This window comes from Harpegnathos saltator, unplaced genomic scaffold (assembly GCF_003227715.2).
Source record: "Harpegnathos saltator strain DR-91 unplaced genomic scaffold, Hsal_v8.6 scaffold785, whole genome shotgun sequence".
NCBI lineage: Eukaryota > Metazoa > Arthropoda > Insecta > Hymenoptera > Formicidae > Harpegnathos > Harpegnathos saltator.
The window spans coordinates 1,101,249-1,123,009 of NW_020230632.1; the positions used below are offsets into that span (position 1 = coordinate 1,101,249).

Below are 21,761 nucleotides of genomic sequence, written 5' to 3' on the forward strand. Positions count from 1 at the left end.
TAATTCGAAATACGTCGAGATGTGTCGTAAGACGACGACGGAACGGTCCTCACGTTTTACGACCGATCCTCATGCCCACAGTCGTATTTAAAGCGGCAACATCTCCGACGCACATACGACATACGTGGAAACTATGAATGCTATCACGTACACCGAAATCTTTTTCTCAAACGTTGGACACGCCCGCCGTCCGCCGTCGTGTGCGCACGTCGAGAAACTGGGAAAGTCATTCTCCCGAGCATAATTCCGGAGTAACAGCGAGTCGAGCACGCGTACGAATGGAATGTCACATCGTGAGAGAGATCGTGAGGAGAATATTAAACAAAGCTCCGATATATTTCGAGCGCATCTGCCGTAATCACGTAATCACGGGACGAACATGACGAACGTTGCAACACAGTCGATAAGTCCGGCGATCATTTCGCAACTACGCGCATCAACACACACACTTTCGCTGTGTCATGTGTGTCCAATCAGTCAGTTGACGATGAGCGCACAAAGGCTGCCTGTTACATATAGTATATCTTACGATCCAAAGTACGTCAATCATCGCGCACAGACGATCGTCAAGATCGTCACGACGAGAGATGTCATCTCGCTCGTGCGGTTCACAACGACTCAGTCTCGCGATTAACCGTGCGGTTAACCAAGGTGCGTGGGTGGCTGACTCGTCGTCGACTGGAATCACGGTCGTTACGTGCGCCACGCGTGAAACTCACGTCCCGGTGATAAAGGAACAGGGTTTAATCGCGAGCGGATACGGTCATCAGCGTGGATTGCATGAATTTTAATTCCTCGGCGCGCCTTGGCGGTTCCGCTGCTTTCTCACGAGATTCCTTGTCTCTCGTAAGAATGCACTCGCAAGGATTCCCGGGATAGCTCGAGACGACGACGACGACGACGACAACGGCAGCAGCAGCAGCAGCCGTTGCACGAGCGAGTATCATCACCGCCGACAGCGCGCCCCCGCTCATTAACAGCGCGCGCGACTTGAAGACGTTGAAGGGAGATGCGCGGGATATTTATATTCGTCCACTATTCGTGCCGCGCGACTTCAACGCGAACCGGTTCACAATCAGGCCGGCGAGCGATTCTCTGCGCGAGGCGCAACAATACGCGCACAACGTGAGATCGCGTCTCTCGCGCGATGCCGTAATATAAAGAGCGATCTTTCGAACGGATCCGTTTTCCTGCTTGCCGTTGTGTAAGTGGAAGTTACGGCCACGCGAGACATGATCCACGCGGACGCGAGCGAGCGTTCTTGCCGCGGAAGATGGAGATCACCGAAGCGAGACTAACGTTCGCAAGCAACACTGACATTGCCGCGTCTCTCGTCCCGACATTTATCATTTATCGAGCCGACGCACGGCCGAGGGTCCTTCTTGGCCGACTTGATCCAGAGCGAGCGCGTCCATCTTTTCTTTTTTTCTTTTTTCCTTAATCGGATCATGAGCTGACAGTGAGATCAGCCGCCGTCGCTGTGTCACAATATCCTCGTTACATGCATTGTGCCGGGTTCAAGTCCGTCCGTATTTATGACAACGTGTGTCGCATCGCGCACGCGACGCGACCGACTCCGCCGGACTCTGCTCGCGAGTCGAAACGTCGAAATTATTATTCCCGACCGGTGCCTTCGAGAGATTCGTCGTCGTTGTCCCGGCGGGGGAGAAGAACGCCGAATGCGATGGAGCAATCTCCCGTTAATAATCATCGCATCGCGTCTTTTTTCTCCAATGTTGCGAGATTCGCCGCGCTTTCATCCTCTCGGCCTGCGAGCATCGCGGCGGCGCTGTCGCGCGAATTATTCCGGCTGACAACGCGGACTCTCATTCCTTTGGGTCGCGCGCTGCTCTCTCGCGGGGTTCCCTGCTCCTTCCAAAAAAAAAAAAAAAAAAGAAAAAGAAAAAGGAAAAAAAAAGAGTTCTCACCGCAATGAGGCGACCGACCGAAGGAGGAGGAGGAGGAGGAGGAGGAGGAGGAGGAGGACGGAAAGTAAAATCTGCGTCCGAATTCTAATCACGCGAGGAACCCGTTTCGAGGTCGCCCCCTCCGGCACGGTATTCCCGACGTGATGAGGGAACCGTTTCACGTGCAGCGCGATCAGAGTCAGCCGGCCTGCGACGACGCGCGAGCGCAAAGTCACGCGAGCTGTAAGCTACAACGTAATTATGTAATCGCGGTCTTCCTCCCCCGCGAGGCAGAGGCGAAAGGCATCGCGCGCGTGGTTAACGGACGCTTTCCTTCGACTTGGAAACTCTTTCGGGAATCGATTCGTGCCAAGTCTATGCCGACGTCACGCCGAGATAAACGACGCGATAGCCAGACGCGCGCCATTTCGTACAGCTATACTGCAGATGCGTTACGTAACTGGATATACTTGCGATATAATTGGATATTGTGAGTACGGGCGATTGCGTAAGGCAACCGCGGCTGGATAAAAACGAGGATTATTACATGGCATCTCGCGGTTTCCCCCGCTGCGCGCGTGCGACTAACGCAACAGCTCAATGTTAAGCTCTCGTTGCTTCGTCGCGGAGCGTCGTCGTCGCTCTTACGAGGCACGAGATCGCGCGATGATCGATGCTCGCCGATCTGAAAAAGTGTAAGCCGCGGAGAAAAAGCGGCCTCGGGTCCACGAGTGCGCGCCGCGCGGCGAATTTGAGCCCAGCGTCGCTCGCTGGCGAACGAGGCCCCGTTCGTAAAATAAGTAACGATCCTGCCCGACGAAGAGCAACGAGTAGGGCGAGAGCACGAACACGGCCTCTTAAAAGTTACATCGAGTAACGACCATACGTAACTGCGCGTACACGCACGCACGCACGCACGCACCGGGCTCCTTTCACGAGACACGTGTTACTCTCTTTCTCTCTTTTTTTCCTCGGCGGCCGGCCGAACGGCGGACTCGTCGCCGACGCACGGAGAGATAGTTATCGGCCAAGATAACACACGCGCGGCACAAAGAACGGAGGAGGAAGACAAACGCGCGTGTCGCGAATGTACGCTCGCGTGGATGAGCGGTAATTTCGCCGGTCGCGCGACTTCCGCGAGAATAAAAATGACCGTACACGTCCCGCGACTTCTTTTCACCCGCCCCCTCCTCTGCCCCGCCCCGCCGCGCCGGCGAGCGGGAGAGAGAGAGAGAGAGAGAGAGAGAAAACATCGCCTCGTACCGTTCTCATTATCCGCCATGCGAGCGACCCGTGCGACTAGATAAACGCGCGAGTCTGCGACACGAGTTTTCGTCTGCGAACGATAGCGTAGTTTGATGGGGGGGAGTTATCGGACGCGCGATAAAGAGGTGCGCTCTCTCTTTCGCACTCTCTCGCGAGCGGCCAAACGAGCGGACCTAACGACGTTAGTCGCGGCCGTGCGAGACACGATTTATCTGAGCGGGACAAATACCGGCCGACCGGCAGCCACTTTACGTACTAGTACATCGCGGTAATTGATGGCCGTATGTATTCGCCGGCCCGCTAACTTCTCTCGTATCACGCACCGGCGCGGTGCGGCGACCGGTCCGCGGATACCGGACGATAGCTCCGCTAAGGTGTTTGTTGTCGATATAGTTGGCGCGTTCCGAGAGCAGCCGATAAGAACAGTCGCTCGCGGTTCAATGTCTCGCGAGGGATAGTCGCGCAAAGAGCCGTCGTGTAAAAATAGCCGCTAAGAGGCTACACGGAGCGTGCGATAAGAAGAGAAGATTTTTCGCTCGGCTGACCGACGCGACGCGACTGCTCGCTCGCGCCGTCGCGAATATAATAGTAGCGACTATTTGCCGATACGTGTGTGCGCGTCTTAAGGGTGATTTACACGATGCTACTTTTGAAGCTTGACGCTGGCTTCTTTTGTCGCCAGCTTCTCGCTTTCCTAGAGCGAGTTTCTTCAAGCAGAAATTCGTGGCTCAGTAACAAAATTCAAAAAAAAAAAAAAAGAGAGAGAATGTGAGTACGTAAGTGGATAGGGAGAAGATTAACTCATGGAGCATCAAATAATCTTTTCAAAGAAATGGCATTGGAGGATCCAACCGCGTACCGTAAAGTATTGCGATTAACGTGCGAGAAATTTTGCGAGGAACTTTTGAAAAAGGTGCATCCGCTTGTATATAGAAAAAAGACAGTTTAATGTCGCTTGACGCGAGCGGTTGCCATAGCGACTAACAGACGCTGCGTCTTCCAAATTTCAGACTCTAGCGAATAAAAATCGAGAGCGTCTGGAAGAAGTTTTCACCAGCGAACTCACTGGCGACTTAAGAAGCTTGCTCAAAGCGAGTAAAAGCAGCATCGTGTAAATCACTCTTTATGGACGTCGCGGCCGAACGAGATTTCCGAACGTCGTTTTCTCGACGGCACGCCGGAATCTTCCGTCGCATTCGCTTGGACTCGTCCGAATATCGATTACATCTCGCGGCGACACGCTCGCGGAAATGTGTCGTCGATGTTTTATGATGTCCGATAGGTGTGTTTTCCGTCTGTATGACACACCGACGTGATTCACGCTGTGAGCGCTTCACTCTGCGCAATAATATTTACACGCGGATATCACGCGCGCGCGCACACACACACACACACACGTTGCCTCTATAAATAAAACGCACTCTAAACTTTGTTGGCTATCGCGTTCTTCGCACAGAGTCGCGTCGTGGCAGCAATTAACGAGCGGCGGACATTTTCTTCTAGTTTCATCGAGTTTCGCGATACTCATAAATATCTCAGGCGCGCGAGCGAAAGCACGCCATGCTCCATCCTTTGCTCGACGACTTAATTATGCGGGCGCAGTCGCGACGCTTTCGTTGAAATTCACCAACGAGACGGCCCGATCTCTCCCGTCGATCTCGCGCGCGCGCGCCATGTTGCCCATGAATACGCGTCCTCTCTGCGCGGCTCGATAAAGCGAACACCGCGAACATCGATACGTCGATACGGTTGCACATGCTCGGTGTCTGGCAGACTCATTAAGGCAGATCTACGATCGCGGTGGACACCGATCGCGCGCGGCTGGGAAAAGCGATCGGTCATTGCGACACTTCGATAATTAACTCGAGGCCGAATTCCGCAAGAGAAGCGCGCGTACGCGTAGCCGCGCTAAGGAAAAACGGAAAAGGGAGAAAAGGAGGGGGGAGGGAGGAGGAGAAGGAGTCCACGAGAGCTCGTTACCGCTCGCGCGATTTACATATTCGGCCGTGTTCATGCGCGATCGCGACGTTCGAACGGTTGGATCTCTCGTTCGAGCGAGAATGTCAACAGGCGCGAAGGGAAGAAAGCCGCGAGAGAGCGAGCGAATGCTAATTTTCTGGAATGCGCGTTTATACGTTCGCCAGCGAACGAAGAAGCTTGCTGAAGGCGAACGAAAGCAGCGCCGCGTAAAGTAGCCTTAAGTTCGTTTGACCGGAGGATTGCTGGCAACAACCGCGCCAGAAGTGCCAATTGGAGGAGCGATCTACGCAACGCCGGACGCCAAGTTGGAGCGGTTTGGCGAGTGGACCGTTTACTTTCTCCCTATTGTTCGACCGCGGCACAAGATGGAGATGTCGATCACGCGGGCGAATAAAAAGCCACACGACCCGCGTCGTTAACTCTGGAACTTTAACCGGCGTGAGATTAAAGCGACACATCTCTCTCTCTCTCTCTCTCTCTCTCTCTCTCTCTCTCTCTCTCTCTCTCTCTCTCTCTTCGGTGGAACGCTCCGAGCTTTCGAGGAATTACGTCGCGCAAGGGCGATTCTATCCCCGTTTCTCTCTCTCTCTCTCTCTTCAATTTCATCGCGTTGAACGCGTATATAAATTTGAGTAATTCTTTTCGGAATAATTGCAAACTACTCATTTTCGACCGATTTTGACGGTTGCATCTAGCAGGGGCATCGAACGCGCGAGAAAACTCGCGCGTGCTCGAATATACTCTTCCCCTGTCGACGACTGGGCTCGCTTTCTACGACTGAAAATCGCATACGGCGCAGTATCATTAGCTGCGCCGCGGTCTCACGTGGTCCATTGTTTTCACACGAGATGCTATTGCGTACGCGGTAGACGTTATGCAAACACGTATCAATATCTGTTGAACTGAATCTCCCGAGCGCAGCGCACCCACGCACACATGCACGCATGTATCCCCCCTCTCCCCTTTCCCCCGTCCCTACCCGCCGACACGCGCGAACGCATCGGGTTTATGCGCTCCTTTAGGCGCTTACAGCGGCTCTCGAAAGGCGTGGGACCTTTCGACTCGAGTCTGCGCGTCAAGGAGCGCGGGACATGAAAAGCTAATTAGTCGGAGAAACGATATTGTTCGCCGGAGCGGCCGCGGAGAGGCGGAAGCCCGATTCGATGCGAGAGAGAGAGAGAGAGAGAGAGAGAGAGAGAGAGAGAGAGAGCGAGGGGGGAGAAGCGGGCGCGAAAAGTGAGAATCGTCTCGTCGACTATCGCCGACGAGTTGCCCGGTGAGACGGATCATCGTCGACGTCAAACAACGGCGACTCTCGAGGCCGTTTGGCTGAAAAATGCGAGAGCCGAGAAGCGTGAGACTCTCCTTCCGCGAATGGCCGCGGACGCGCGACGGAAGATTGATAGAAGAGACACGAGGGACCGGTAACGCCCTTTCTTGTCGTCGACGCCGGGAACGGGACTTGATTGCCGGCCGTGTCAATTATAAGTCCATTAGGCAACGCTCGCGCAACGCGCAACGCGCTGGCGAGGCGGATGCGGCCGATGTCCGACACGGGGCGGACCTTTATCTCTGCCGTTGCGACGAGCGCGATTTGCGTAAACGCGACGAGTGAAACTTCGTGTCATGTCACTTGGCGCGGCAGGAAGCGGTTGACCTTGGCTCACTTGCGATCTCGGGAGGACCGGTACCGCGGCGGTCTCAGAGCAGCGCTCTGTAAAAGCGCGAGTCTAGGCCGTGCGGTGTGATTTCGCGCGACGGAAGAATGCGAAGAGCGGGACGACATATTCGAGCGACGGTCCCGCGATTTCGCCGGATTCAAGTCCGCAGGACTCTCGGCGTCTCTTGGTCTCGCTCTTGGTCTCGCAAGTCGCGAGCCACGGTGTTCGAGACGCGCTCGTCTTCGCGGAAAGCACTTCTGCGGCCAGTTCTGTACTTGTATTCTTCTCTCGCCGCCTACTCAACGCCGAAGAACACGAGGAGTACTGTTATGAGCGGCCGCTGCTAGCTACTGGCCGACCGATGAATCGCCATGAGTAGCAGAAGCGTGGTGTTTTTCCCATGGCGCTTAGTATGCAGCTCACCGTAAATGACTCGTCATGCATAGCCCACGAATTTCGATTGCCCCGTGAACAACAGACTTGCGTGATCCGCACGGGTATCTCTTAGATAGGTGTCTGGTAGACTGATGATAGGCTACATTCAGTCACAGAGGTCGTCGTCGTCGTGATGCCGCGGCTATCTCGACACGAACGAGAGTATTTCAACGCGAGAGGAGAGCCTATCGATGTCTCGAGCGTATCGATGGGTTTCGCATCCGCGTCTGTGCGGTGCTCTTTAAATACCCTGCATTTAATTCGGGAAACGCTAGCATACGTCGAGCATATACAGGGTGAGGAAAGAGTCCCGGACCGGTAAAATATCTCGAAAACCAAGCGTTTTGGAAAAAAATGTTTCGAACAAAAGTTGTACGATTTCAAGGGAGACATGGGAGACAAGGGAGTAACTTGCTGACTTTTGGAAATTTCAAAATTATCAAATTAACGAAAGTCAGGGCGCTGTTGTGCACAATATATTCTTGAGACGAAACAGAGCAAAAAGGTCTAGTACCACTTTTTCTTCCGACAAATAGTTAGCGAGAGATATCGCAAGTTAAATATTGAAAAAGTTGTCAAGTTTTCCTTAAATATCTCAAAAAATATTAGGCAAGTAAAAGAATGTTTCAGACAAAAGTTGTTTAAATTAATTGGTAGAAAAAGACGGTGTAATAAGAAATTTCGGTTTCCATTTAAGAAGAGTAATGATCAGTGAATATCTCGAAAATGGTGCCATTTGTAAACAAAATGATATGAGCTGTTTTACGTCTCCCTTGAAATCATACGACTCTTGTTCGAAATATTTTTTTCTAAAACCCTTGATTTCCGAGATATTTTACCGGTCCGGGACGTTTTCCTCATCCTGTATACGAGAGAAATGTAGCTCCTCGTCAGCTGTGCAAATGGAGGAAGGCGGCCGCTATCGTAAGGAAAACACAAACACCTCGCTCGAGTCTCTCGCCTGGCTATCGACGATTGGGCGAAACGGCGCGGCGGTGAGATCTATCGAGATGCAGCCTATATATATATATATATATATATATATATATATATCTGTAGTGATTTGTAAAAAAGAAAACTCTTCGTCGCATCACGAGCAAGCTTGCCGAGTATATTCCCCCTCGCGTGGCGGAGCGCGTCAATTTCTTCGTATCAGAATGACGACAACGAGATCAAGCCCAGCATTACGTCAAACGTCTGCGGGATCTAACGAGTCGTAAAAGAGTTCGTCAGTCTCGAGCGAGAGGCGGTCGCTCGCTGAAAATCGTCAAAGTCGGTCTATCAATGCGCTCTCGATGCGCTCCACATATGCATCGTACGCTCGCGCGGAGTTCACGGAATGACCGACGCACACGTGCTTCCTGTTGACACAAGCTTCTCATAATTCACTGCACGCGCGCGATACAAATGACAATTGCGCCCGTCGGTGTGATCGTGCGACGTCACTTGCAAAATCAGAATGCGCAGTGTGCGCGTAACGCGTGTGCGACAGCGTAAACAGCGACTTTTCTCTCTCTCTCTCTCTCTCGCTCTCACTCTTCGTCTTTCTTCTTCTCGAGCAGACAGGTGTCTGTCCCGGCAACGGACGAAATTCGGGTCGAGTGCTCGATTCCTCATGCAATCGCGTTTCCTGCCAAGGGAAAACACCGCGGCGGCGGCGGCGGCGGACCTGTCAGCGCCGGGCGAAACTTTCCTCGCGGTTTAGCCGAGCAAAAAGCCACGCCGCTGTCGCGCCGCTCGGCGAAGAACGAGCGATCTCGATGCGAACGAAAGCGCCGGAGAAGAGCGGAGAGGAGGAGCGCCGAGCGAGCGTTCGGATCGAAGAGTTTGCAGTTTTCTACGGTTTGCTTGATTTCACCTGTGAATGAACGCGACGGGCAAAGTTACGCTCGTGGCGGGGCGTAACATGATTTAACGCGCGGTTATACGCACGAGACTTTACAAGCCCGCGAGTATGAACATTGCGCGAGCACGAGAGCCGGCTGAATATTATTTCCATTCTCGTATAGTGAATTATTGTGAGGGATGATACAAGTTTGACAGAGAGAGAGAGACGTTTGTGTGCGCGAAACAGCGAACGATGAACTATATCAGACGACTGTCAGAGTGCCATGAAGAATGGGACGCTTGAGTAGCCTCATCGATATTTGCAAACTGTCACACTCGCGAAGGAATGCACATTTACAAGGCTTCGCGCGTGGAAGCCGTACTTGGTGTCGGAAAGCTGTCACGTCGATTCAGGCTTCGCTCGAGCGACGACGCGCCACGGTACGTACACGAGCCGATAAGATGAGTTTCTGATTCCAATGAAACGCCACTCAAATTACCCACCGCGCGAGAATTATACACCCCGCGCAACGGAGAATGATTAATAATGATTTCCATCTGGTCCAATGTCTCAGAGACATCTCCGCGCGAGACAAATTACACTTCAAGTCGTCGCGACGCGGCGCGCGAGACACGTAACAGAGGCAGGGAACGAGGCGCGAGGCACAATCTTTAGGCGCGGAGATTTCACATAGAAGATCTTTTTTGGTTATCTGGGCCATACGGACGATAATGACGCGCCGCGCACGAAGCGAGTAATCGGGCCGAGATAGCCGATCTGCGCGGCCGAAATAAGAGAGTCGAAAGCGAAACGTGACATTTCGCGGTCCGTTGCGATAAATTTCCTACGGTTAATCGGCCGAACTTTGTACCGTCATTTCGTGTCGTCATCCCGGGCGCTTTTTCACGGCGCGCCCGGGCGCGCCGGCTCGCGGTGAGCGGATCGATCGCTCTTGAAATTAAGGTCGCGCGTCCGTACGGAACGGCCAAATATTTCGGCAAAGCGCAGCGGAGGGAATGCCCTCCCCCCTCTCCCTCCGTGTAAATAATAATCCGGCCGGTCTCCTAATAAATTACGACGCCGCGTGACTGCGCGAACAACACGCGGCGCGCACTTCCTCGTCTCTCGCGTTGCTCTCTCTTTCTCTCTCTCTCTCTCTCTCTCTCTCTCTCTCTCGCCGCGCTCGCGGTTCTCATACAGTGAAAGTAATGCATAACGGTAGAACGCGACCGTAAGCGTAAGCCGCGTAAGCAACAACAGCGCGAAATCAGGCTGATTTTCGTGAGGATCGTGCCGCGACGACGCGACTGAAATGTCGGCCTGGCATTTCCGAGAGAATCCGCGGGACTCTCTGCGCGCGGAATTGCGTATCGCCGAGCGCGTTCGCCCGCGCTCGGCGATAACGCGCTCTGCTCGACGAGCTTTCGACGCCTTTGTTCCCGCGCGCGGAAAATCGCGCGCGATAATACGGAACGTCGTCCCCGGCGTGGGAAGAGAGGCTCTCGCGCGCTTATCGCTTTATCGTGCCCGCATGTCAGCGTAAACGCAACGTTATCGCGAGTTCACGTACGTACGTGCGATCGCGCCTGGCTAATGTATTCTCCCCCAGTGTGGCTCGACTGCCCAATGTGAGCTCTATCAGCGCGCCGCGGGCTTCGCCTCTTTACGTCGCGCCGATAGTCTCTCCCTTAAAAAGGTCGCGCAGGCTGCCGTTTCCATTCCTCCTCGATTTCTCTCCTCTCTATCCCGTGCGAAGCAAAGTCGCGGCAATAACGCTCGAGAAAATGCGCAAGAGGAATGCGCGTCCGCTTATTCGAGCGCAACTTTGACTATTGTCCGTATGAGCGATTTTTTCTATTCGTATGCGCGAGTCGCACGCTCTCTCGAGCGAGCCGCGAGCGAGAGCGACGCTCGTGTCCTTGCTGGATAAGGTGCGAACGACCGCGATGAGAGGCATAGAGCCCTCTCTCTCTCTCTCTCTCTCTCTCTCTCTCTCTCGACTGGCGCTACGTGCGCTGTTTAAATAATGCCACTTCATGATTCACGCTGTTCGGCTCGTCCGCGTCGGCGACACCGACACTTCGCTTCGGCTCGTGGCGCGACGATAACGGTCCGGACGTCGATTAATAATGTAATTGACGATTCCTTAACCGGCGAGCGAGATGACCAGCCTTAAAAATCACGTGAGATCGGCACCGGCTGTTTTCTCACGGAAAGCTTCTCGCGCGTCTCAAACGGCGTCTCTCTCGTAATTATGATCCGCGAATGATCGTGCCATTGTGTGCGAGCATGTATAACGAGCATGATGACACGAGGCGTCGCGCTTTCATTGACGTCCCGTCGTCCCGCGATGCTCTCGCAATTGTTTGCAGTTTACGACGCTTCTTCGGAAACAATGAGTCACGCATTGCGCGCGCGCGCGCGCCAGGGCCGCCCGCGCCGCTTGAAAACGATTGTTTTCGGAGTTAATGCATGAGATAAGTCGCGCGCGCGCGAGGTCGCTTGTGCTTTCGAGAGCTGCGCGCTTCAGGCTACTCGATTCGTCGTGGCGCGGCGCGGCGCGGCGCGTCACGTTCGTTTATCTTACCTTGAGCGGGACCGAGCGATCGCGAGCGAAATTGCGGCTAACGCGCGTGTGAAAAATCGGAAATTACTCGCCGGCGAGCCCGTCCGCGAATTTCCAGGACGCGAACACTCGCAAAGACCGGTTAAAGGTCCACGACGCATCGCCGCCGTGTGTGAAACGAGAGCCTGAAGGAGAGAAGGCCGAAAAAAAAAAACACTTGACGCTTTTCAAGTGTCGCCGGGACGCTGATAAAAAAACCGCTCGACCGCGGCTCCGTTGACCAAGTGTCACACCCACGCGTAGCTGCCTCCGGAGGAGGTGAAACAGCAGGAAAGCGTTTGCAACGGGAACATCCATCGAAAGGAGTGACGTCGCGCGTCACACTTGACGCGCGCTCGCGCTCGCGCGATTTTGACAACGGCCATGCTCGCGACGTACGCCTCGGCTTTCTACTTTTCGCACGCGGCCCAATCGGGTCAACGTGCACACATACGCAGACTCTCGCCGTTCGGTCGATCGGTTGCTCAGGTTCGCGATGACTCGGATCTCCGGCGAGATCCGGCGCGAAGCCCGGCGTCGAGAAGCGACGAGGGCGCGCCGGAGGAAGCCAACCGCCGTCCGTAGAAGAGCGGAGCGTAGAGAACGCGTAGAAAGTATCTGTCACGGAGGCAAGGCGCGTAGATGCGAGCCGTTGCCGCCAGGAGGGCTCCGGCAAGAAGCACTCTCATTTTCCACGCTCCGCTGAACGGCGACAAGGTCTCGCGCGATGGGCTCTCCTCCGCTCGGGGAGATGGAAATGGGAGCGCGCGCGCGCACGCGACCGCGAGGCGCCAAGGGACAAAGGGCGCGTCGCGAAGGGACAGCGCGTGAATCTGCAGGATGTGAGAAATGCGATAATGGCAGCGGCTAACTAATTGCCGGCTAACGACGCATGAAGTCGCGAGGACATTCTCGGCCGGAAGAAAGTGCTCGCGGCTTCGTCGCCGCGGCTAAGCGCGCCCGCGCGCTCGACACTTGCCTCGCCGCGCCGTTCTTTGCGCCTTTGTTCGCGTTGTCGCGTGCTCTTTTGTTCTTTTCGCTCGATCCTTCCTGCGCTTCGCCGTCGTGCGCGTCGAGCTTTGAGTAAAGTAGCAGCGTATGAATCTTGCGACGATCGCGCTTCAAGTCACGGTCATCGATCAAGAGGATGAGATTCTCGCGTGCGGAGAGCACGCGAGCAGTAACTGCGAGTACGGCGTTGATTGGAAAGGGCAATCGCAATGGAATCCATGCGAAAGCTTGAAAGCCCGGGATCATCACTTATAGGTAGAAGTAACTGCGTCTCTCTCTTTCGTGTCCCTTCGTTGGCGTGGCTTTGCCAAAATATCGAGACAGAATTATTCTGCGGTTCGCAGAGTTGGCGCGATATATCATCGGGGTGAGATGCGCTTCTGCCCTCTCTCGAACGATTTCTCTTTGAGAAATCCCGAGAGGCGTTTTACCCAGCTCAGCACTCGGGCGCAGTGCGTTCGAACAAAGAGCGCGCGCGGGTCAAGGATTGCATGCCGTCTCGGCAAAAAATCGCCGATCTAAACGAAGACTGTCGGCAATTTAGTGACCTCGCATACCAGACATTCCCGGCGGCCAAAGCAGCGCGTTCCAGTTCTAGTCTTCTCGCAAGTCGCGTTCCGCATCCGTCGGCGGCTGCGTCCAATTCCATCCGCACGACTGGCGCGTGCGTTTCGCGCGTCATAGACGCGCCGGCGCCGCCGCCGCCGCCGCCGTCGTCGTCGTCGTCGTCGTCGTCGTTCCTCACCGTCGCGTATATTCACGAAATCTTATCTCAAGTAGAGTAGAAATCTCTCTCCCTCTCTCACATACACCGATATAGGAAGTAGAATATTAATCGAGTGAAGTGGGGACGGGGGGAAGAAGAGAGAGAAAACGGCACACAGCTGCGGCAGCAGATGTCTAATCGTCGCCTGACAACAAGATCGGCTACCGACTACACGGAGCAGCCGCGATGAGAGCGAGCGAGAGGCGTTCGGTAATGCCATTCCGAGCACAATTGCGGTACGCGTCTGTCAAGAACAAACCTGCAATAAAGACGATGGCGATAAAAAACGACGTGTCACGTAATTTACATGTTACCGGTAACAAACACCGTAGCCGTCGCAATCACCGACACACACATACACAGAGAGAGAGAGAGAGAGAGGTGTAAGCATCATAGTACCATAATCACGAGCTTACGCGAGTGGAATAATGCTAGGTGTCCGTCGTTTCGCGGGTACACGCAACCTTTTAATTAGCCGCGCGAACCACTTTGCCGTCTTTGGCATTATGTTAACGTCGAGAGCGCTCCTTATCTCGCGCGGGGAGAATTTCCACGCGCTCGTACGAGAGACGCAACAACTCGTGCCGCTGAATCACGCGCGCGCGATATCACGCCGATGATTATGAGACAATTATTTGGAAAATTACCGGAGGGAAAGGGCGTCGCGTCGCGTCAGAGCGGCGGTGACGAGCGTGAAAACCGCAGCAACGTGCGTTGATCCCGCGCCGGTCGATACACCGCTCGCGCTCGTTTCAGAAACGAATGTCCAACTGGATGATGATGATGGGGACTAATTGCAAATGATTCGGCCAATCGTGGGAATCTGTGGGCTGATTACATCGCATCCAGGCATCCAGCTGCTCCGAGGACGTAACTGATGAACTCGTACACCGTCGCGACTCGTTATATTAATCATTTCCTCGGAACGGAGTTCCTTCGGCAAATCAACGAGCGCGCGCTCTTCGGCGGAAAAGAGAGCCGAGGGCAGCAGAGCTTCGTGGATCGCGCTCACGGATGTTTATTACGGACGAGCGTTCCAGATGGGTACTATTGAATGGCACCGTGCACCGAAAAGAGCTCGATGCGAAGCTCTGTATATGTATCGTTGAACACGGCGAAACGCAAAAGGGCCGGCAAAAGGAATTCTTCAGTTGCCGGGATACAGAGAGCCCGGGCGCGGGCAGGGGGCCAGAAAATCCGGAGAAATGCTGAAATGTGATGAATAAAAGATATGTCGGTGATGACGCGCCGCTCGGTTAAGCCGAGATAACGATTAATGAACGGAACAGAGCGCGAAGAGCAGGAGCGCCGCGCCGCCGGGGCCAACCGCCACGGATGGAAAAGTAATGAAGCGAAATGTAAAAACGCTAAATGCTGGGAACTAAACAGTCATTTCGGAGCGTCGGAAGACAAAGGATAACGGAAAAGACGATTTGTAAGGTAGCTAATGGAGGCGGTGGAGCGAATATAAAGGAGCAGAGAAGCGAGTAGAGCGCCGGACCTCGGGAGAAAGAATAAAAGAGAGAGAGAGAGAGAATCGCTTGTAGTTAACGGTTGTAATACGAAAGGGCATGCTACCGCACGGCGCGCGGCTGCCTTAAGAGACCGTTTCGCTTATTGCCTTAAGAGACAGTCCGCCGGTACGACGCGAACATTACTCGAGCCGATACTCGGAACGGATCGCGAGCGGGGCGCAGGAGCGGAGCGGTGTTAGATGTCGATCGTGCGTGCGTGCGTGCGTGCGTGCGTGCGTGCGTCCGCGGCCGACCAAGGGATCCGACCGCGGGATAAAAGACGACGAGATGGCTTCATTCAATACGTACACACCAGGCTTCATTAATGCAGCTCCGTTGCCCGCGCGGTGACATTTCGAGTGTTCGGTTAGGCGCATCGTATTTCACCAACCGCACATTTTTGTCACTTTGTTGATTATTCGCCGGTCAATTCCTATCCGGTCAACGATCATAACGTAGGAATTGTAAAATGTGATGAGCTTCATCGAAAGTTTTAAGCGTCACTGTACCGAGAAAAGACTGCGTTTATGAAGCTTGTACAAAGCCGCGAAGCAACAAATAGCAAACACCGCTACACGGCGGTGATGTAACGCGCACACGCGAGAAACCAGCGAAATCGATCGCGGAGCAGGTGGATGCAGGATTCTTTATATTCGCGGGCTTGCCAAGGATACCGCGGGATCATCCGATGACGGGAAACAGCCTGGTCGTCGGCCGGCCACACGGATGCAATCTCCGCGATTCTTCGAATACAAATACAACGAGATAGAAATATTAAATATGATTGCGATAGATCGTCTTTTACGACCGATAACGGAGGTCGGCGAACGTGTCGTCGCCGATTCGAGGGAGGGAAGAGGAAACAACGAGTTGTACGAAGGAAGAGAAGTGAGACCGAGGGAGAGAGAGAGAGAGATCTGGATGCACAATGAGCGTCACCGGCGTGGAAGTCGTCGCAATGCGATGGCTCGACTACTTCGACTAATTCCTTCTCGTCTAAGAACTCAATTTTCGTCGGAGCAATTACCGCGTGGTAAATGATTCCCGTCCTTCTCCTCACCCGCGACATTCCGCGATAATGACGAGGGTGTGGGGCGACGACGGAGACGACAGCGCTGGCATCGGTTCAGTACAAACACGCGCATACACATTCAAGAGTAAAAGAGAGAGAGAGAGAGAGAGAGAGAGAGAGAGGGGAGGGGGGTGGGAGGAGGAGAGGGCAAGAAATTCCCAGAAGACGATGGAGAAGCGTCTCCAAACAAAGGGATTCTTGTTCTATCGTCTACGCGTACGCTACCACGCGTAAGAGGAAATTTTCATGGCTCTGCTTCTTCGACTCGCGAGATAAGATTCAGGGTGACGCGCCGCGCGATGCGGCGCCTGCGGCTTCTTCGATCAGCGACTTTAATTAATTCCCCGGCTCCATCGAGATGGAGACGCGCGTCCGTCCGCTCGACAAGACTAGACAAGTACGTACGCGAGGTACGCACACGCGCGCGCGCTCTCAAGTTGGAAATGCTCGCGCACGTCGATCAACGACCTCCAAACCCAAATCCGAGAACATCCTTAAACACAGCCGGCCGCTCGTGCGCGCAACTCGCGACTCGAGATTAATAAGTCGCTATCAATTAATACCCGCAAACAAATACTCGGGCCGAAATCCCGAGGTAACGGGAACCCGCGCGCGCGTTAAGGACGCGCGGCGCGACGCGGCGCGGCGCGCCGGCCGTACGTGTGCCGTTACGGCGCGGCGCGGCGGCACGAAGGCCGCCACGTTCGCGCCAAACGACTAATGAATTTCGTAATTAATATCATTATAATTAATCACACGACGCTCTCGCGATGCTCGGCGCTCGACGGCGGCGAGCTCGGCGCCGCGCCGCTCTGCCTCCTCGCCGCCGCCGCCGCCGCCGCCGAAGGGACTTTGACGCTGGCCGTGCTTTTCCGGCACGATCGATCTTCGGCCGCCGAATCGATTGCCTTCTCTCGCCGGATCGTTCATCGCCCGCGCCTGCTCGGCCATAAATCAAGCGGTAAGTCGTAGGGCCCCGGGCCGTAAATCGCGAGACGTCTCCATCGCTCGTCCCATGCGCTCGCCGCTCGGCGCTGCGATAATCGACGCGAGCGCAATATCGCGGATACCCATCCGTCGCGGTTTTATTTCGCGCTCGGACCTACGGAAGAGAGCTGCCCACCCGGCGATCGTTCGCGCTGCGCCGCGCCGTGTTCGATCCTCGAGAAAGAGAGAGAGAGAGAGAGAGAGAGAGGGCGGGGGGAGGAGAAAGAGAGAGGCGAAGAACGCGCGCCCACGCATCCCGAGCAACACGCGGAACAAACGCGAAGAGACCGCGCCGCTGAGAAACGAGATCGAGGGCTGTTCGTCGTTTCGCTGGTCGATCGTCTATTTTGCCGCGCGCATCTGGACGCATCGTCCCCCGCGACGTCGCGAAAGCACGCGCGAGAGAGGTCGGTTATAGTCTCTCGCACAAGCATTCTCCCCTGCTGCCCCCGCGTCCTTTATGAACCGTTCCCGTTCATTATTTTATTATTATTTGTTGCTCTTGCTCGCTCCGATCCGATTTGGATTACATATCGCGGCGACCGGACCGTAAACAACATTTCACGGGCTAATACATCGTGGATGAGCGTATTGTTCGCGCGTCAACGGCGGGAACTCGCGAAATTGACAAGCCGCCTGACACCGCAGCGCCGAGCTGTCGTAATAACGATCGAGATTAGTGAACGTAAACGCGTCGGGATATTTATCGATTGCGTCTGGTGTGCGCGCTGCAACTTGCTCTCTCTCTCTCTCTCTCTCTCTCTGTCTCTCTCTCTCTCTCTCTCTCTATCTGGACTAGAATGTATAAAGCAGGACGTTATCGTAGAGATATAGGAGAGTATCGGTTTGCATATTCTTCGAGTATTAAGGACATGTGCGCCAGTCCCGTCAAGGTTGTTTGCAAATAGCACGTTTTAACATTCCACGCTACTGGCCGGGGAGTGGTATGTTAACCGAGATATTTCTGCACGGCTAATAAGTCAGCAGAAACGAGCGCGAGACGATGCCAGCCGCGCTGGACGGCGAACAGTATTCGGAATCGGGATTATCATCCCTTCTGCGCGAGCGGCTTCGCTCCGGTAGCGGCAAATTCTCGGGTCAAAGTGCGCGCGTATCAGAGTTTGCGAGGCGTCACAAGACGGGGAATATTGTAACGAAGATCTCCCCCCCCCCTCTCTCTCTCTCTCTCTCTCTTTCCTCCCGCCTTTTCTGTCGAGCACATTGTTAACGATCGTACGAACAGCACAGAGTATCGGAAGAAGAACAAGCACATCCCGTCGGCAGCGCCATGTTAAGGCCGCGTAATGAGCCGTCACTCATTTTCCACGTAGATTACCGTGCCGGCTCATTACCTTTCACCCCGGGACCAGTCTGAAAGTGTTTGAGCGGCTCGAATATATTTCACAGCTGAGAACTCGATGGCGTTAGCCGCGAGAAGGCGCACGGACGGCTCCAGATCGATCTGCGATCGTATCTGAGCGCCATTACGGGGCACGTAGTGTCGTAACGGCGACCGGAAAGCATCGGCGGGATACACCTAAGCGAGGGGCCGATTTCCGACCGGCGAGAGGGAGGGAGGGAGGGAGAGATAGATAAACAGAGAGAGAGACACACACACAGAGAGTGTGAGAATAAGGAGAGACCGAGGGATCACCGTTGATCTCTCCCCCCCCGCTATGCTCTAATTATTATTAATTAGCACATTAGTCGCGCTCGTCTCGATTGAGTGAAACCATACCGATAAGCGGCAATCTATTAACCCGTGAGCAAGGTGAGCGCAATTAGAGACCGCGGGCCTCTAATTGAGCGTCTACGGTGAGTAGCAGTAGGCAAGCTATGTAGACGAGTAGTCACTATTAATATCGCTCGTTGCCGTCGTAACGGGCGTAAAACCTGCGAAGCGGTCCCGGACGACGCGTCGGAATGCGGCATCGCGCTGAATTATACGCTTTTACGCGCGTTCCTCCTCGCGCTCGCGCGGAGAGGGACATACGCGAGCGTCTCGACCGGTGTGGAATCTGGACCGCCGCGCGTTGCAGTTTCAATGCTACAGAGTTGTCGCTGGCGACAACTCACCTTCGCGCCGGTGCCGGTGCTGATAAAAGCCGCAGCCGAGCGCGCGCGGTGCAGAAGCAGAAAAAGATGCGCGCGACATATTGATAAAACTGTGGCGTAACGCGCGAGCCTTCAATTAACCGGTTCGAACCGTCGAGAAAGTCACATAACGAGCTGGTGCGTCGCGGCGCCGAGCGGCGCGGATCGACGACGACTCGACAATGAATTCGTACGCGGGCCCTCGCGACCGGACAACCCGAGTACTCGCGCGAGTCCGTCGTCGCGCGAGGAAAGCGGACGAGGGAAGCGGAGAATACTCCGAAGGCTGGCGGGATACGCCAGACACGGAGAGAAAGACACGATCGGCTTCGCTTAGCTGTTCTTTCTGCTTCTTGCGGCCGTATCGAGCGAACAGTTCCCAGGCTTCGCTCGGTTACTTCTTAGACCGGCCAGGCTAAGAGACTCCTGTCGAAGCGAGCGACCTACACGCTATAAATTCCGCCGCGTATATGTTTACTCGCTCGGCAAATCGTTAATTAAAGTAGGGGGGGGGGAGAGGGGGCAACGAAAATGAAATCGATCGATTGACGCGGGCTACCGTAGCGCGAATCGCCGCCCCGTTGTTGAAACGTTCTCGGATCAAGAGAGATCTCGAAGATTGATATCGAGCGTCGAGTCAACACCGCTGAAACAAGGTGCTGTTATCGAGTCTCTAAAAAAATGTGATAGATTACGTGGATTGGAGTGGGTAGCTTGGAGATGGGCGTGTGATCGACGTGAAACGTCGACGTCAAAGGTGAAATTTATACGCTGCGCGAACGCTCAGTCAATAACAACCTGAAGATGTGTATTGTTGTTATCGTAGGGAAATTAGTTTCCCAAGAGAGAGAGAGAGAGAGAGAGAGAGAGAGAGGGAGAAAGTGGATAGAGAATTATTATTTGTTTCTGACGAGTTTTATCGCGGACGATACGCTTAACATTGTTGTGGAAACGAGCCTGTCGACGAAACTTTTTGCGCAATCGGCATTCTTCCGGCCAATTCGACTCTGTTGAATCGATATCACTTGGGATACGATAACGTAATTGCTGTGTAACGGTCGAGCGGACCGAACGTATCTCGAGGATTGCTGGCGAACGACGATAAGAGTACGGACGACCGTGACATCGTCACGAGCATCTCGACGTAACAACAGTTTCTGCTGCTGGACGGATCCTCGAGAGTTTGTACGACGCCAATTTTCAGGTAGATCGCTTCTTCGATTCGCGGATCGCTTCGCAATGAACCGGAACCCACTTCCTGTGGAAGCCAGCGGTTCTTTCGCGCGGCTTTGGAGGACATCCAATTGCGTTTACGCGGCGACAATTCGCAAATTCGAGCGCGATTCTCGCGAAATGTCCGCCGCGCCTGCGGCGGCGGCGGCGGCGGCGGCGGCGGCGGCGGCGGCACAATAGACGGAACGATCGACGTATAAGGTGCCATAAGGTGCGTGTAAGGACGACACCGCGAGACATCGCAAATGGAGTGTGAACTTTTAGGTTGCCCTGGCGGAACGGCCGCGGCCGGTTGCCGAGTGGGAGGTCGGTATTATCGATCGGCCGTGTGACGTCGGAGCTACCGGAGTGCGTGAAGCTCCGGGAGCCGACTCCTCGCTGGCTGGGTGTGTTCAACGGTGCGGCAACATGAACATTTAAAAGCCGACAAGCGGAAAAATGTGTATATATCGCACACACCGGCGTGAGCGAAGCGACAGATCCCATCGGTTGATCGCTTGATTTGTCACGAACACTCCCACTCGTATCTATAAAGCATAATCCCGTCGAGTATGTCGCACTCGATATAATCCTCCGGCTCCCTCTCGGCAAAACGCGCGACCGACACGCCAAAACGCGGATACGCACGCGAATAAGGGATACGGATAAAATCCTTCTGACTGGATTACTGCAGTCAGAAGGAAATCGATGCGAAAACCTGTTTGGACATTCCGATTATATTACTGTAAACATATATCGTCGCGGTATTTGTAAATATATATTTGTAACTCGTACACGCGTGTGTGTGTGTGTGTGTGTGTGTGTGTGTGTGTGTGACGCGCGTGAGCAGCCGTTGCGAAGGCAGCGTGCGTAACCGAGAGCATTTTGCGACGGCTATTTCGGGGAGCGAGCGTTCGCGGGGCGGGACGACGTCGCTTCGAGACTCGCGTCGTACCTCCGTATCCGAAATTTATTGCTTCCGAAGACCATTGTGCTGATACTGCCCACTAGGTTGTAAACACTCAGATTCAACATCTGTCCGACGAGCGAGCCGCAGACCCCGCCGTCCTCGGGAGCTCAGGTCATCGTACGCCGGTTCCGGCGACGCGCGTCTCCCGCCCTCACACTGTCCGACACTGGCCGATCGATGCCGAAAGCAGTCACACATCTGTTGTCATTCCTCATTCGCACCTGCTTCGCCGACGATCACCGGCAACGACGCGGCGGCGAACAACGCGCTCGCGGACCAGCCGAGCCGACGACCACGCGATGCACCTGCGCGCTCCGCGCACACTTCTCGGCCTTCCGACCGCGTGCCTACTACTTTGACAGCTGTCACGAACGCGCTTCGAGAACGCCCGATCGGCGCGCACGAGGTGCTCGCTCCGCGAACGCTATCAACGGAATGAGTCGCAGCGCGGCT

General features: G+C 54.6%; 1 protein-coding gene across 2 annotated transcripts in view; it reads right to left on the bottom strand.

Moving 5' to 3' along the window:
* The window catches only part of Shrm (shroom), a 130,828-nt gene that overhangs the window by 10,381 nt on the left and 98,686 nt on the right, over positions 1–21,761 (bottom strand). The gene's annotated exons all lie outside the window — the stretch shown is intronic.